This window comes from Trachemys scripta, chromosome 10, assembly GCF_013100865.1.
Source record: "Trachemys scripta elegans isolate TJP31775 chromosome 10, CAS_Tse_1.0, whole genome shotgun sequence".
Classification (NCBI taxonomy): domain Eukaryota; kingdom Metazoa; phylum Chordata; order Testudines; family Emydidae; genus Trachemys; species Trachemys scripta.
In genome coordinates, this window is record NC_048307.1 from 21,597,671 (window position 1) to 21,616,357 (window position 18,687).

The 18,687-nt window shown below is 41.0% G+C and overlaps 1 protein-coding gene across 1 annotated transcript in view; it reads left to right on the forward strand.

Annotated features, from left to right (window-relative positions):
• The first annotated feature begins 529 nt into the window (after nucleotides 1-529).
• Nucleotides 530-18,687, forward strand: part of MRTFB (myocardin related transcription factor B) — a 177,510-nt gene continuing 159,352 nt past the window's right edge. Inside the window, exon 1 of the mRNA XM_034782919.1 lies at nucleotides 530-628. The gene's annotated coding sequence lies outside the window, so the exon portion shown is untranslated. The remainder of the gene's footprint in view (nucleotides 629-18,687) is intronic.

An 18,687-nucleotide genomic window follows, 5' to 3' on the forward strand; every position in this document is an offset into this window, starting at 1 on the left:
TTTTGTCTGGGCCCTGTTGCCTTCCTCATCCCAGTCTCACCCAATCCTGTGGAAATCCTCAGGAGCCCTGGGGGAAAGGTCTCTGGGTCTGGGCCCGGTTTAAGGTGAGTACTGACCCTGGTGTAGGGAGGGGTGGCTGGCTAGGGACAAATCTGTCCCCTGCACCCACAGTAGCAGGGAGATGGAAAGGCCATGCCCTGTATGACACACCCTCGCTCGGAAAGCGGCGGCGAGTGTAAAAGAACAATGGGGTCCCCCTGCACCGCTGAGGTGCCTGAGTAGCCAAGTGTGATGGGCGGCGGAAAGCTACAGAGAGCATGAGACGCAGCTCCCAACCGCCCCCTCTCTCCAAACCGGCTGCTTCTGCAAGCCGCAGGCTGCCGTCTGAGGAGAAGGGGCGGGGGGAAGGCAAGAGTGAAAAGAAGGACCCGGATGGAGAAGCCTGCTCTCCCCTCTCCTCCGCTTCCCACATGTGCGAGGCGGCTGGAGCCTGGAGCGCGCGCGCGCACACACTCCCCCACCCCTTCTACCCGTAGACCAACGGTCTGGGCACGCAACCCGCATCCGAGAGAGAGGTCTCGGCCGCAAAGCTCGCGAGAGGACATGTCCGCGACGGCGGCGCGAGAGGGTGAGTGAGGGGCGGACGGGCAGCTGCTGCTGGGTGCTTCCATGTGGGGTCCGCGGGGGAGGATATATCACGTGACCGGCTGTGCGGCAGCTGAGGGCGGGGGGATTATTTATTCCCCTCCCCCCGTCCGTTTACTAAGAGATGATAGCGGTCGCTGGGCGGTGTGCTCCGCCCCAGGGTCAGGGTAAAGCTGGGCAATGTGTCTCTAGGTTGGGACCGGCTGAGGCAGAGGGCTGTGAGTGGCAGCGAGGGAGCTGCCGGGCCCCTACTGAAGCAGCTGCTGTCTCCCACCAGTCTAGTGGAAGGTCATGCGACAGGGTGACCAGACGCAAATGTGAAACATTGGGACAGGGGTGGGGGGGTAATAGGAGTCTATATAAGAAAAAGACCCAAAAATCGGGACTGTCCCTATAAAATTGGGACATCTGGTCACCCTAGGCTGTGGAGGCCAATGGTGTGGGGGGCAGCAAGCTGTGCACCCCAGCCATGGACAAGGGTCAGGATGGTGGTGCTGAAATGAGTCTGTTTCTTGTGTAAATGCAGCAGACCCTCTGAAAATAGAACCCATTTCACTGTGTTCTGGGCTGGGGGTGCTTGGCCTTTGGGAAGCCAGCGCCAGGTGAGCAGGAGCGGTGAGGCGGCTCTAGCTTAGATTTTGAACAAAAATACATTTTTTGGAGTCTATAAATGGTGCCTTATTTCTGTCAAATAAACAGGGCTTGTCTACACAGGGAAATTGAGTGGCATAATTGTATATGTATAACTATAGTGCTATAGTTGCACAATATAACACCCACCCACCACACACCAACACTGTCTGGAATAAGAGTGCTTTTTTTCTGCTTTAGTTTATGTGGTCTTCAGATGTGGCACTCTTACTCTGAATAAATGATTCTGCATAGTGCATTAGCTGTGTAATGATATCAGTAAAAAGTTGTGCCTGGAAATTTCCCCATATAGAACAGCCCTTTATGTTCTAGTTTTATCACAAGTTGTTGAACTAGATTCAGGAATCGTTGGATGAAAAGTATGATCTTTGTTACACAATAAATTAGACTAGGTCATCACATTGATCCCATTTGGCCTTAAAATGTATGAATGGAAGAGAGAGGTTTGTCTTGTTTAAAGCATAGGACTTGGAGTCAGGAGATCTGGTCCTGATGACCAAGTCACATAACTGTTCCTCTAAATTTACTTTCTTATGAATGGGTTAATAATAGCTACCTGTTTCACAGGGCTTTTTGAAATACTTAATTATTTCTGATGTGCTTTGAGATCCTTGGACTTTTGTGCAACTGGGATTTGGTTAATCAGCATTGTATGTAAAATAGATAATGTATTTGCAGCACATATGTATGTAGGTGTAAAGCAGCTTAAAATTGGTGAAAGATTTTGGGATTCTATGCACAGAAGGAACAATAAATAATTATGTTACAAAAAATGTCCACACATACATTTGTTAACTTTGCCTTATCCATGTTTGTGCAACTTTTATGTTCAATTTTGATTAATTTTCCTTCATGTGCTTGAGAAACCTGACTATATAAATTACTCATCCAAACATTGGAGATAAACAATATTATAAGAACGGTCTTACTGGGTCAGACCAATGGTCCATCTAGCCCAGTATCCTGTCTTCCGACTGTGGCCAATGCCAGGTGCTCCTGAGGGAATGAACAGAACAGGTAATCAAGTGATCCATTCCTTGTTGTCCATTCCCATCTTCTGGCAAACAGAGAGTAGGGACATCGTCGCTGCCCATCCTAGCTAATAGCCATTGATGGACCTATCCTCAATGAATTTATCTAGTTCTTTTTTGAACCCTGTTATAGTCTTGGCCGTCACAACATTCTCTGCCAAAGAGTTCCACAGGTTGACTCTGTGTTGTGTGAAGAAAAACTTCCTTTTGTTTGTTTTAAACCTGCTGCCTATTAATTTAATTTGGTGACCTCTAGTTCTTGTGTTATGAGAAGGCGTATATAACACTTCTTTATTTACTTTCTCCACACCAGTTATGATTTTATAGACCTCTATCATATACCCCGTTAGTCGTCTTTTTTCCAAGCTGAAAAGTCCCATATGGCAGCATTTCCATACTCCTGATCATTTTTGTTGCCCTTTTCTGAACCTTTTCCAATTCCAATATATCTTTTTTGAGATGGGGCGACCATATCTGCACGCAGTATTCAAGATGTGGGTGTACCATGGATTTATATAGAGGCAATACGATATTTTCTGTCTTATTATTTATCCCTTTCTTAATGATTTCCAACATTCTGTTTGCTTTTTTGACTGCCGCTGCACATTGAGTGGATGTTTTTAGAGAACTATCCACAATGACTCCAAGATCTCTTTCTTGGGTGGTAACAGCTAATTTAGACGCCATCATTTTATACATATAGTTGGGATTATATTTTCCAATGTGCATTACTTTGCATTTATCAACATTGAATTTCATCTGCCATTTTGTTGCCCAGTCACCCAGTTTTGAGAGATCTCTTTGTAACTCGTCACTGTCTGCTTTGGATTTGAATAATGAAGTAAATATGAGAAAATCGCTATGCATTTGGATCTTGGACTATCTTGGACATTTCATCACTATCTTGGACATTTCATAAACAGTAAAAACACTTCGAAATTATCACAAATTATTTGCTCAGCTCTCATTAATATGTATAAAGTATTGTTAAAATACAATATGTGTTTTCGTTTATGTTCATATGTAATGGGAGCTGTGGCTCTTCCTTAACATTACATAGGTTTCCTCTTCAGATGGAAAAATTCCCAACTTTTGAATTAATAAAACTTGTTATTTTGGTGACCTCTTCAGCAGCAACATTTGGCACTTTATGAAGTTCTGTTTTAATGTTTGGTGTTCAGTCTAGTTCTGTTTTGAAGTTGCTTGATCCCACATACTTGGCTACTGCTAAATAACATGTTTGTACGTGATATAGCTTATGTTCAGAACTTAATACTGTCAATGCAGGTTTTTCTCACGCCAGCTTACAACAAACTGTATGGGAATTGAGGATGCCCAGTACCTTGCAGGAGGTGCTCTACTGTTCAGAATTGGGCCGTGTCTGAAGAAAGTTAAAGAAATTAGCCATTTAAAATTAGATTGGACAGAACACTAGAAAATAATCTTGAAGGAGCAATCCTATGGTGTCTTAGAAATTATAAAATTACAGGTTTTTTCCATCTCTTATTTGTAGGATTCTGTTAAATTAATCATTGCAAAAATTTGAGATGTGTTAGTATATTAATGTTCAGACCATGTTTAGAATTTATTTGAATTAAACATTCAGTAAATCAAATATCTTATTTTGCAAAACAGTCCAGCAAATCAAGATGGATTCTTGTGCAGTGGAATGGTAACAAACTATTATAGTGTAACATTTGGAAAGGGAGTATATTTTTATTTTGAAAACTGTAATTTAGATTATCTAAATAAATGTTTGGGTTCAGGGGAGAGGAAACAGTACTCCAGAGGTTATGTTCTAATATATCATCTCCATTCTCAACCCCCTTCTCCAGCTCCTTTTTCTAACGACTGTAGCCCACGTCCTACCGGCTTCGTTGCCCTTTTCTTAGCCTTCTACTTTCAGACATCTATCCCTTCTTTCAGTTGTAGGGACAATAATAATAATTAATTAAAAATCTTTAACTTTCACAAACATTTTTTAAAAATGCACATAACTATCAAGACTCATGCATTACTAACCAGAATAACAGCACAATCTTATAGTGAGGACTCTACCTAGTTCATGGTCCATTTTGGTCAATTTCTGTCATAGGCTTTTAAAAATAGTCAGTTTCACGGTTTCAGATATTTACATCTGAAATTTCACTGTGTTATAACCATCGGGGTCCCAACCCAAAAGAGGGTGTGCGGGGGTGTCGCAAGGCTATCCTGGGGGTGGGGGGGGGGGAGTGTTCACGGTATTGCCACCTGTACTTCTGCATTGCTGCTGATAGAAGCACTGCCTTCAGAGTTGGGCAGCCGGAGAGCAGAGGGTAGTGCAGAAGTGAGGGTCGCATGGTATGGGGGGGTCACCACTTTTTGGGTGGGTCCCTGTGGTCAGGAGGGCGCTGTGGTCCCTCCTTCCCCAGCCAGCACAAGGCCCCTTTAGCCCCGAGCACTGGGCCCGGAGCTGGGGAGGGGCAGAGCTGGGGGCAAGGGTGCCGGAACCTTTGTAGAAGCTCCACAGCCACTCCCTATTCAGTGCCTCCACCCCCACCCCCCCGGGGCTGGGGAACGATGGGGCAGGAAGTGGGTGGGGTTGCAGAGCTTCCTGCAGCTGGGGGAGGTTCTAAGAGGTGGGTTTGACCCGGCTCTGGGGGTGGCCCTTGCAGGAGAAGAGGAAGTCCCATCCCTCCCCAGCCCTGCCAGGACTAGCAGCTGGAGCCTGGATGAATGGTAGGAGCCCTGGCTGGGTCACCTCCATCCCTGCCCATCCCTGGCAGATTTCATGGGGGAGACCAGATTTCAAGGTCCGTGACGCATTTTTCATGGCCATGAATTTGATGGGGCCCTACTTATAGTTTTACATCTGGGACCTTTCACACAGACCTGATTACAGGGTCAAAGCCAAAGTTGGTAAACTTAGTAATTAGCAAGATCTGCATATAGTTACACAAACATAAAACACCATTTAACACCTGTAACCCTAAAGATAATGATTGAGATTTTTCTAAGCTAACCAGAGGGTTTAGCTACACAATTCCTATTAATATTTGTGCATGTGTATTATGATAATTTAAGTCAAACATTTCACTCATTGTGCCAGAGCACAAACATCAACATTCTTCCTTTTAAATGCCAGCTTCTGAGAAATTTCTACTAGCCAAATACCCAAATCTCTCTCTTCTTAAAGCAGTGTCACAATCTCAGCCCAACTGCCAGAAATCAGTTGTCATAGCAAAAGTTCCAAAACACAACCACCAATCTTCTTGTTCCTCTCCTCACCCCCCGCTTTTCCCCCCTCCCATAAACTTCTTTATTCTTCATACTGGGAATCTGCAACCCCCCTAAATATGATTTGATTATAAAAGAAAGAAGTAGTAGTGTAGCATTTTAAATGTTTCAGGTGTAAAAACATTCCAACTCAGGGATTGTGCACACGATCGAGAATTTGAATTCAGAAAGATTTCAAAGCATGGTCAGACTTGAAGTATTGCATGTTATACCGTAGCTATGGAAAAAGGGTGGGAAAAAGCACCTCCGGCCTTGATCTCTTGGTTAGATTTAACTGGAATGACAAATGATCATAGTGTTATATTGTGAGTCAAGGTGCCAAAGAGTCAGATTTGAATGCATTGAAATGAGTTTTACTATGTAAATTTGTAATTCAATAAAATATTTTCACATCACAAAATTAGGATACTAGCACTTGAATCAAATCCACTTGCTCAGAACAGCTTGCAGGATCAGGGTCTTGGTTTGTAATTTGTAATGCTTTTTTGTTGTGCTTTTTAAATACATATATAGATTTAAACATTAGTTCTTGTGGAATTATTTGTGATCGTTAATTTTTAGTTTTAATGTCAAATCCATTGTAAACGTGTTGAAATAGAGATATAAAAGGGGGACACAATTTTAAATATTAGTATTAAGGCAAGTCAAGTATTGTGTTTTGTTTAACATAGGGAACTATTTTAGGTTTAAGAGCTCATTAGTTTCCTTTATTGCACAACATAGTCTTCAAAACAGCTCTAAGGTGTAATTCCTGTCAAGTAGAACTTAAAGGGATATTCATTAATTTACTGTTTTACCAGTATCTGAAAATGTTTTATGTACTGTTTTTTTCATGTAACACTTAAGTTTACTACAACTGAAGTAGATTGTAAAGGGGAAAAACTATTTTTGCATTTGAGAGCACTTTGTGTATAATCACTTTCAACAGTTTCCTGTGTACAGTCAGTTAATTTTCCATTTTTTGTTTGCTTGAGTTTTTAATGCAGCATGGAGGGGGAGAGAAATTTTTAAAATTATGAAGTGGGATTGTTAAACCACAAAATATTGTTAGGGGGACTGTGGAAGGTATACTGTCTGAAACTATTTTTAAATCGCATTGTGAAATTGACTAGATTCCCAGTTGATAGTATCCCTTTAAAGATTTGTGATCAATATGGTTATGTTGTTTTTTGGTAGAGTTTTATGTTTCTCTAGAGCAATATTTTTTAAGATTGTATAACAGCCATTTTTAAAGTAGGTTGGGGGTTCTTTCAACAGTTGTCAGTATTTGATTTGTCTGTTGTCCTTTAACCACAGTCTGTAAGTACCTACCTGGGGCATTAGAAATTTTGATAATAGAGGCCTTTTCATCTAATAGACAAATGTATATAAGATTAAATGGCTGAAAGTTGCAGCTAGACAAATTCACATTAAAAATAACATGCACATTTTAAACAGTCAGGACAATTGGAACAATTTACCTAGCAATATGGTAGATTCCCCATCACTGGTATTTTTAAATCAAGATTGGATGTTTGTCTAAAAGATGTGTTCTGGTTCAGATAGGAGCTAATTCAGGGAAACCTGTGGCCTGTGTTACACAAGAGGTCAGACTAGATGATTTCATTGGTTCATTCTGGCCTTTTAATCTATTAATCTGTATATCTACATTTATATATGTTTGCATCTTGAAATAATTGTAGAGGATTTTTGAATGATATTTTATATTTTATTCCTTTTATACTTATGAAACCTATATAATTTATGTCAAGTGCTTTTTCTTGGTCTGATACCATTTCATATTATAGGTTACAGATTTCATATTAGTGATCATCCTTCAACATGTATGTTTCCAGTAGATCTCAAAAACCAAAGCTACAGTTTAAAATAATTTAAATTGAAAATGAAATTTGGCAGTGCTTATTCAAAAAATTGTCTTTTTACTATGTATTGCTATGTACTAGGTAACTTACATTTGCTTTCTGTTAAGAGGTAATGTTGCTTGTTTAGTGCACAGGATTGTGACTCAGGACTCTTGAGTTTATTCAGAACTCAATCAGTGCTTTGCTGTGAGAACTTTGGCATGTTGGTTAAATCTCTGTGTATTTGGTTTACTCTTTAAAACTAGTGTAATACTTATCTAACCCACACAAGCAAATTTCACCACACCTAATGTTAGTAAAGTGTTTTGATGTCATCAGTTGAAAAGTGCTATAGAAGTGCAAGTGTTATTAACAATGATTATTAAATAAAATGTTGGTACAGGCTTCATTTAGTTACTCACTGCCAAAATAGCACCAGAGCACTAAATAGTCATGCTTTTTTAAAATCCCTTCTGCACAAGACCAGATATCTTTTCTTCCTTGTGGATTAGTGGTTGCATTGCATGAAATTGTGTGATTGGCAAAACACTAGTTTAACAAATCTTGGGAAAACAAGGGACTTGAGATACTTAGCAAACCAAAAGAACCTGGAAAAAAATTGCAGTTAAAAATGTCATGAATTTCTTAATTACATGCTTCAGGTGTTAAACTGTTACGGAAAATAAAAGAGAAATGATTGGATTTTTTCCATTAGTTATTTGAATGAAGAGAGAAATGGAGCTTTGTCACTGTTGACTACAAGCGTGTTTTAGGTGTACATGGCAACAAGACGCGCAGAACTACTTTGAATGTGGAGAAAAAAAGAGAAGCATTGGTAGAGTATAGGGAACAGGATCAGACAATCAAGTATCAGGGGTAGCCGTGTTAGTCTGTATGCACAAAAACAACAAGGAGTCCGGTGGCACCTTAAAGACTAACAGATTTATTTGGGGAATGATGAAGTGTAGTGTTAGACCGTATTACAGTATAATGTTCTGCATTTATGCAAATTTATCTGGCATGGGTATGAACCAAGATTGTACTTAATCACTGAACTGTGTCTGCAGATGACATTTACCAGCCAAAGAAACTCCTTGATAAAATTTAAGTTCTAGATTTAAAGGTCTATGTTTTGAATGTTGTATTTGCCGAATGTCCTCAGTTGTAATAAAGTGCAGTGAATATTCCCAATAGCCAGCTGTCACGGACTCACAGGTCCTGCCCACTCTTGGCCCGTAGGTCCCTGGGGGGAACCCCCTTCAGTGCGACAGCCTTTCTCAGGGGTCCACTCTCTCTCCCTGGGGTTAAGCCCCTCCGCCTCCTGGAACCGCACCTCTCTGAGCCCTAGCATGCCTGTCTCTCGCCGTGGGCCCCCTCAGGGAGTCCACTCGCTCTGGACCCCTGGGGCCTCCACTCCCAGATGGAATAATGCAACCCTGCTGTTCGCTAGACCGGAGTGACTCTCAGCCAGTGTAAAACAGGAGGGTTTATTGAGTGTCTGAACACAGCATAGGAAACTTTGAGGGCCTTCAGGCCTGGCCTCACTCAGCACAGTACATCTAAATCTCCCCTCCATCCAGGTGGGCTCTGACCACACTCTCTCTCCAGTCCCGAGCCCCCATGCTTTCCAGCTGGGTCTCTGATATCACCTCCCCCAAGCCCTGCCTCTGTCCATTGTCTTCTGTCCAGGTAAATAGGGTTGCCTGGGCCTTCTTTCCTCTCAGCCTTCCTTTGTACCCCTCTGGCTGGAACTGGCTGGTCAGGTCACCGGGTCCTCTCTTCACAGCCCATTGTCCTCCCACTGGCCAGAACCTGCTGTGACTCCCGAGCTGGGCCTCCCAGTCACCAGGTCACCAGTTGCTTGGGTATCCATTCTCCAGGCCATTGACTGGGGTCCCAAGTTCCGTCGCTGGTCCGCTGTAACAACAAACTCCCTCTCCCATCCCCTCGTTAAACCAGTAACACCCAGGGAAACTGCGTCCCACCCCCTCTGCATGCAAACCATTGAAAAAAACAAGAAAAAAACCAAGAACACCCCCCCCACTTCGTCACACCAGCGTCAAAGGGATAGTCAACACACCATTTGTTTAAAATGTATTTAATCAACTGCAGAAGTCTGCTGGTGCATGGAGCATGTCTCTAGGGATGAAAGGTTAGGTTTTGTTTGTTTTAATGTTCAGTTTTGCACAGAAAAAAACCCCAAAACCCCAAACAAACAAACAAAAGTAGCTCAAAGGGTAAACAAAAACATTAGTTTTTAAACAAGTTAGTAAAATCTTGGTTGTGGAACAGTATAAAACTGGAAACAATGGTAAGTTATGGCATTCAGTAGGGCAGGACAGCCAGCATTTGAGTATGCATGAGTTGAGGGAAGCAAAATGCCAGATTCTGTGCTCTACAGCAATGGCTCTCAACCTTTCCAGACTACTGAACCCCTTTCAGGGGTCTGATTTGTTTTGCGTACCCCCAAGTTTCACCTCACTTAAAAACTACTTGTTACAAAATCAGACATAAAAATACAAAAGTGTCACTGCACGCTATTACTGAAAAATTGCTTACTTTCTCATTTTTACCATATTATAAATCAGTTGGAATATATATATTGTACTTCAGTGTATAGTATATAGAGTAGTATGAAATTTTAGTTTGTGATGACTTCTAGTGCTTTCTATGTAACCTTTTGTAAAACTAGCAAATATCTAGATCATGTACCCTCATAAGACTTCTGCGTACCCCCAAGGGTACCCGTATCCCTGGTTGATCACCACTGTTCTACAGGGTCTTTCTTGGTACTTGGAAGGCATGATTCAAGATTGGATTTTCTGGTTGCCAAGTTGTGGAAGTCTGCATAACTGGAGGTTTTTGGTTTTTATTTTCATTAAGTTAATAAATCCCAGTTTTGTATGCTTAAAATAGATAATGAAACTAAGATTTAGTGAACTTGTGTAAGAAACTCGTATTCCTATGAAAATTTTTGTTCTACTTCCAAACTCTTATCATTTTTATAAGAGTCTACTTTTAAAGCCCAACATGAAGTCATTTTATTAATACATTTAGTCATATTTGTGAATGTTCCTGATATTGTATCAACAGTATTGAACAAAACTTGTTTTCTGAGTACATTTTGTTTCTTTGTAACCATTTTATAAACATCTTAATAAGAGATGACAGGTGTGAATTGAAATTATATCCAAAATTTTATCGAGTCAGTTATTCTCAAACTGAAATACTTCTCTGTTAATTTGATTTTCCAGTCTCTTGCAAATCAGTTAAGTTTTGTGGAGTAAGTTAAATCAATTATGCATATAACATTTGTGACAGTAGGTAATTACCTGCACTGATGTTAGTTATGGTAAGCATACAAAGAACACTTAAATTGCCTATGGCTATTCTGTCTTCTTATCAATCCTTTTCTTAACGGTTCCTAACATTGTTAGCTTTTTTGATTACCGCTAGACATTGAGCAGATGTTATCAGAGAACTATTCACAATCGTTCCAAGATTTCTTTCATGAGAGATAATAGCTAATGCAGACCCCGTTGTTTTGAATATACAGGAGGAATGGGGGGTGCTGGTAAGTGAAAAATTCTGGTTATCTAAGAGGGAGGGAGTTTGGGTGCAGGAGGGGGATCGGGGCAGAGGATTGGGGCACGGGAGGGGTTTTGGGGTGCCAGATTCAGGGGCCACTCACCTTGAGTGGCTCCCTGTAAATAGCGACCTGTCTCTGCTGTTCCTAGGCAGAGGCGTGGCTAGATGGCTCTGCGCATTGCCTCCGCCCGCAGGCGCTACCTCTGCAGCTCCCATTGGGCGTGGAGCCAGTGCTTGGGGCAGGGCAGGAGCAGTGCGCAGAGTTGCCTAGCCGCGCCTCCTCCTACGAACAGCAGGGACAGGTCGCCGCTTGCGGGGAATCACTAGAGGTGAGCGCCCCCTGGATCTAGCACCCCGAAACCCCTCCCATGCCCCAACCCCCTGCCCTGAGCCACCCCCTGCATCCCAACTCCTTCCCAGAGCCCGCACCCCAACTCCCAGTTCCACACCCCCTTCCGAACTCCGAACCCCTCATGGCCGTTTCTCTGCCTAGGAGCAGCAGGGACATGTTGCCGCTTCCAGGGAGCCATGGGGAGTCAGGTAGGGAGCCCGCTGGCCCCGCGCCAACCAGATTATAAACCGGAGTTTCTATGAAGATTAGAAATGCTGGTTTACAGAGTTTTCCGGTTGGTGCAGGGCCGGATAACTCAGCTTTTACTTTTATATAGTTGGGGTTATGTTTTCCAATGTGCATTACTTTTCATATATCAACATTGAATTTCATCTGCCATTTTGTTGCCCAGCCACCCAGTTTTGTGAGATACCCTTGTAATTCTTTGTAGTCCGCTTTGAGCTTAACTGTTGTGAGTAATTTAGTATTGTCTGACACCTCATGGTTCATCCCTTTTTCCAGATCCTTTATGAATATATTAAACAGCACTGGTCCCAGTACAGCTCCCTGGGGAACACTGCTATTTACTTGCCTCCATTTTGAAAACTGACCCATTCATTCCAAACCTTTGTTTCCTATCTTTTAACCAGTTACTGATTCATGAGAGGACCATCCCTCTTATCCTGTGACTGTTTAGTTTGCTTAAGAGCCTTTGGTGAGGTACCTTGTCAAAGGCTTTCTGAATGTCCAACCCCATATCCACTTGATCACCCTTGTCCACATATTTGTTGATCCACCCTCAAAGAACACTCATAGATTGGTGAGGCATGATTTCCCTTTATAAAAGCTGTGTTGACTCATTCCCCAACAAATTGTGATCATTTTGTTTTTTACAGTAGTTTTAACTAATTTGCCTGGTACTGAAGTTAGGCTTACTGGTCTGTAATTGCCAGGATTGCCTCTGGAATCTTTTTAAAATATAGGCTTTATGTTAGCTATCCTCCAGTCATCTGACGCAGAGGCTGATTTAATAGATAGGTTACTATCCACAGTTAGTAGTTCTGTAATTTCATGTTTCAGTTGCAGTTGATTGTGTGTAACTGAAGGGTATAATTTGGCCCTAAATGTTTAGCAATAGGTGTTTTCAAGGCAGGTCCTTTAAAGCCAATGAGCACATAATACATCTAGTCACAATCAGTTGCTAGGTAAAGCCGTGGCTGTCCCGCACAAAGAAGATGAGGCAAAGCGCTGCTTGATCTGGACATGGCAGAGAATAAATACAGGCACAGGAATGGATTTTAAGTGGCAGGTTGCAACTTTATTAAACTTAACACAGGGGAGAGGCGCTACCCGCCTGTGCACCCATAATCTCACATGTCAGGCATTTGAAGTGGTTCCAGTGAGGAGGGGTTACAGAGCTCCCACCATATCACCAATAACTCAGGGCAGACTTTCTCAGCCTTCCGCTAGAACTCAGCTTGCTCCTCTGAATACTGCCACCGCTGCCCGTGAACAGGATAGAGCATACTAATATTGGGGGGGGGATCTCTGCCTGTGAAGGCCTCAAAGTCTTCTCCTATCCCATAACCACGAGGGGCATCAAAATTCCTGGTCTTTTATTTCTGGAAGCCATTTCTTTTAGCCTTTTAAATGATCTGGAAACTGGTCCCAAGTTGCAACAAACTAATATCCCTACCAAGTAATATCATGAATTACTAAATCCCATTCCTATTTAACCTAACTGTGCTTCCAGGATGCTGAGAGGAAAGTGAAAAAACCTACTATACCTATCCCAGTTTGGCTCCCAAAAGAATATAAATTCTTTCTTGACCCTGTAACAGGTTGATTGTTTGGACCTGCTGTATCAGCAAGACGCAGCTCTGACGCTACAGTTACAGGGGGGAAGGGCTTCTGAAATAGAGCAAAACAAGGCTCCACGTGGCCAGGCCTGGGGTTGAAAGTAATGAAAAGGATGAGCAGGGGACCAGTCAGCTCCCTTCTTCCCCAACTGGCCAATGAGTGGATAAAGCCTCTGGAGGGAAGGGGCCATTGTTGTGTCCCCCAATGAGTACTCTGGTACTCTCCTTCCCCTTTTTACTGGGGCTGTCCCAATCGCTGCCTGTCACATCAATATGACGTTGCACTCCATATGATTTTATGAAAATATGCTAATGAATGTGAATAATAATGTAACTGGAATATGCTTCATGAAAAAGGTCTCTTGTAAGGTATCATTACAAAGCTTATAATCTACTGAGTGTGGTCATCCTATTTGTGTAAATATATCACTCTTGTATCTGAAACTAGAAATATGAAATATAACTCTGAGGTCCTATTGTAATTATGCAAAGTGTGGGCCATTAATGGGGGTTTGGAATCTTGATGGCTCCCATCAACTAGGACAATTGTTTGTAAATGGCTCTGTTTACTTGCAAGCCTTCCTGTGAGTCAGGCCAGTAAGAGTGAAGGCTTGGGGTCTCACAGGACATGTGACAGTGTCACCTGGTACTGGAATTCATCTTAAACCTGGTGCTTTTTCATTTAGAAGGGGGAGTGGGGCCCCAGAGAGACAAAAGATTCCCGCCTTGTGCCAAAGCTATATAAGGGGGTGCAACAGAACAGAGGAAGCTGCAGTCATGAGAAATCCCTTAGCTACTATCTGAGCTGGAACAAGGACTATACCAGGGAAAGGATTGGGCCCAGACTAGAAAGGAGTCTAGTCTGTGAAAGAAGCTTATTGGAACATCTCTGAGGGTGAGATTTATCTGTAATCAGTTTCTTAATGTATTAGGCTTAGACTTGTGTGTTTTTGTTTTATTTTGCTTGGTAACTTACTTTGTTCTGTCTGTTATTACTTGGAACCAAATCCTACTTTTATATTTAATAAAATCACTTTTGCTTATTAATTGACCCAGAGTAAGTAAGTAATGCCTGGGGAAGCAAACAGCTGTGCATATCTCTCTATCAGCGTTATAGAGGGCAGACAATTTATGAGTTTACCCTGTATAAGCTTTATACAGAGTAAAACTGATTTATTTGGGGTTTGGATCCCATTGGGAGCTGGGTGTCTGGGTGCTAGAGACAGGAGGACTTCTTAAGTTGTTTTCAGTTAAGTCTGCAGCTTTGGGGCGCATGATTCAGACCCTGGATCTATGTTGGAGCAGACTGGCATGTCTGGCTCAACAAGGCAGGGTTCTGGAGGCCCAAACTGGCAGAGACAATGGGCTCAGAAGTAGTCTCAGCACATCAGGTGGCAGTCCCAATGGGGTTTCTGTGACCCAACCCGTCACAATCAAGTTTTCCACATGTTGGGCAGATTGGCCGTATCCTAACCTCCATCTCTTCATGAGGCTGCAATTTTAGGCAAAAATAAAGCAACTGTGAGCACAGTGAGGGTGAAGATTAGAGATGAGGACTGCAATTATCCCATAGTAAGGAGTCTGACTGCGGTGCCTTCCAGCTGTTTGGAGAACAGCTGGTTTGATCAGAATTGGCAAAGCCAAGTAGAGTGTCTGTCCTGTTTGTTTAATAAAGCTGTGATCTTTATTTTTCTGAAACAAGTGTTTCTGCTGCTTCATTAGCTGTGTGCCAGGCAGCAACCAGCATCATGCCTAGTAAACGACTAACAATCCAAGTTAAGCCTATTTGTATTTGCAGTTGGCAACCATGAACCTTTCATCTCTCAGCATCTCTAAATAAAACTGTTCCATGCTCTATTGAACACAATGAATCAGACACTCTGGCACTGGTTCTTAAGCTGTTCTTCATAAGCTGAAGTTCAAGATAGCTTTCAGTAACCCAGAGAATAATGGAAAAAAGTATGGTTTTCATTATGCAGTACAACCTTGAAAACTTCTTTTTTCTGTGATAAAGATTCTGACAACTGTAAAAATCTTTGTGTGGGCTTGTTAAGGCTTTGTTTTAAACCACCACCATAAAACTCTTTAATATCCTAAAGCTCCAAAGCAAATGGAAGTTATAGAGCTTATTAAATAGTTTTCAGATATCCTAGTTAAATCCAGATGTTAATATTATCAGTTATGAACTCATAGACTAAAATGAATATGTATAACCATTGCACTCAGTATATAGAGTTTTAACATACGTAATATTTGGGCACTTGGCTAAATATTAATGACTAAAGCCATTAATTGAATGTTGTTTTGAAAACTGGATTAAATCTGGGCATAATGCCAAAAGCAGCACAATAGGAGATAAGTCTAATTATGCTCCCTCTGAATTGTGAAACACAAACAAAACAAAAAAACACACTTGTATTACTTCTATCCTTGTATGAAACTGAAATCACAGACAAGAAGTAAATAGACTTTATTAGTATCCTCAAGAAAGCTTGGCCAGTTGCATTTATTTCCAGAAGGCTGTAAATAGTGTTAACTTTCCAGCAGGCTTCTAACATTGTTTTTATTTGTTTTAAACAGTATTTCATTGCAACTCTGAATGTACTAATTCAAAATTTACCATTAAAAAAGAAATTTGCAATATTATAGTATCAGACCTTGTTATAGGCTCTGCTTCACAAGTAGCTTGAGATGCATTCTAACTTGCATCTTAATCCATTACTTGCTACAAAAATGCAAAGAACATTGATTAATACAACAGTGTTGGAGCTGGCAAGCTGAAGATAAAAATGACCATTTTAGGCAGTAACATACTTAAGTCTTATCTTTTTTTATAAATCAGTTATTACCATTGCTAGAAATATAATTTCACTACACTGTAGCTGTACTGTGTCTTTTTAAAAAAAACGAGGATTACTTGTGACACCTTAGAGACTAACAAATTTATTTGGGCATAAGCTTTCGTGGGTGGGTTTTTGCCCACGAAAGCTTATGCCCAAATAAATTTTTAGTCTCTAAGGAGCCACAAGTACTCCTCATTCTTTTTGCTGATACAGACTAACACAGCTGCCACTCTGAAATGTGTCTTTTTTGTGGCTGTTCTTCCAATGCAGTTAATGTAATTTTGTCCCACCAAAATAATCAAACTATCTACCATCTACCATGATACTCAGACTGTAGCTCTCAAGTGGCAAGTGGCTCTTTAATGTGTCTCCTGCGGCTCTTTGCAGCACATGATATTAAAACACTGTGTGATTTAATTTTAACCATTCAGGATGCTTTTACTAGGTTATTAACCAATTGTAGTTGATATAATAATACTTGGTCAGTCATTTTGCTGTGAGAATTGTATGTAGATGAAATAGTTCTCCTGTCATCCTTTTTCAATATGAATATGTAGTAATATAATAAATGAAACAATGAAGTTATACTACTGTGGCTCTTTTGGGTAATGTTGATCACTAATTTGGCTCCTGAACCACTGAGGTTTCAGTATCGCTGATGTTGTGAACTAATAATAGTCAAAACACCAGCTTTCAGTTCTAGGGAAGAAGTGCTAAAATGTCTAAAGTCTTCAGCATATTAATTTTTAGCCAGCTTTATGGCAGCATTATTAACCCAAGAAAATAGAGTAAATTATTTAATATTTTTCTTAGTGTTTTTATTCATAGATATATTCTGAAAAATAGCTCTGCAAAAATGTTCCTGTACATTCGTGATAAAGGAACTCCCTCTGCAATTGAATCACAACTTTATAGCAACTACGATAGAGAGGAGCTAACTCTCAGTGAGAAGCCAGAAAATAGAATTGTAAAGATGGCTAGTCAAGTACAAAGACTAAGTAAACTAAATGGATGACTGAGACCAGTGGTGACCAGGTAGTTGAGGTAATATCTTTTATTGGACCAGTTTCTGTCGGTAAGAGAGAAAAGTTTACGCAGAGCTCAAAAGCATCTCTCTCACCAACAGAAGTTTGTTCAATAAAAGATATTACCTCACCAACCGTGTCTTTAAAATCCTGGGACCAACACGGCTACAGCAAGGCTGCATGACACCAATGATGTCACATTAACTTACGGTTGGTGCTTTACCTATATAGCATCACACGTTTTATAAGTCTGGTATAGAACTCAAACCATTGTTCATAAAATACAAGGTTCTAGAATACAAAGTTATAAAAGTTGAACTTCCCTGGCAATTATGCATAATATCTTGGAGGAGCGTATAGCAAGGGTGATTAGTGTGATGCCTTAAACATGAGGAAATCACCAGCAATGTATGCTCCAGAGCATCAAACACATATACGTTACATTTATGTGTATCTTTTTTCTTACACTTTTACAGTCCATAGTGGTGAAAAAACTTTTTGCAGTCACATCTGAAATGAGAAACAGATGTTGAAGACTTAGATTAATCTAATGTTAGGGATGTAAAATGTTAACCGATAAGCATGAGTCTTATTGGTAAGGTATTCCAGTTAACGTTTAAACTCTGCTGCAGGACTCTGCTGCCGGCCATGGATCCTGGATGGCACCTTCCCTCCCCGGGATCCCAGCTGCAGCCTCCCGCCTCCCCCCTTGAGATCCCGGCTGCCCCTCCCGCCAGCAGTCTGCATGCAGCAGCAGCAGAGTCCTGGGTATGGGGCTGGCAGCGAGGACCCCGGGTGTTCAGGGTGTCAGTGGAGCCTGACGGTTAAACGTTTAAACCAGTACAATTTTAATAGTTTAAACGTTTACTTTTTAAAACACTATTTACATCTCTATCTAATATAAACATTAAAATTAGTTGTTTGTCCAATTTTTATAATCAAACTTTATAAAAATTCAAAAATAGAAAACTGTTAAAAAAGAGTTAAGGTTGTCAGTGTGTTCCAGTGGAGTTCAGTGAACACTCAAAAGAAATTGTAGACTTCCTTTACAAAATTCTGTTCTTCTTGAAACTCCCAGTGCATTAACATGGGTGACTATAGGGTTGCAGCCAGTTCCCCACTGTCATGTAATCCATTGTTCAATGGCACTCCACTTCACTTGCATCACCCACCAATGTTACTTTGTCCACTTGTTTTGTAGTGAAAATATTCTGTTGGAGGTATACTATTGATTTTATGTATTGTATATTGAAGCCACGATCTTGCGAAGACTTAAGCACATGCTTAATTTTATGCACTGTGAGCAATCCATCTGACTTTGAGACTGCTCACAATGTGTAAAGTTAAGCATATGCTTATGCCTATGTACGTTTTGGAGCCTAAATGTGTAGTAAAGTTTTAGAAAGTAGTCACAAACTAGATTAAACTATAGAATTTTGAGCGTAAATTCTTAGTGTATGTGTGGTCCTTCCTGCATGAAAATATGATAGATTCTTTCAACTGTGTATTTATAGATGGTGTCTTTATGGATAATTTGGTAATAACTATTATTAATATATAACTTTGTCTCTGTACTACAAACAGGACATTCCTAGTT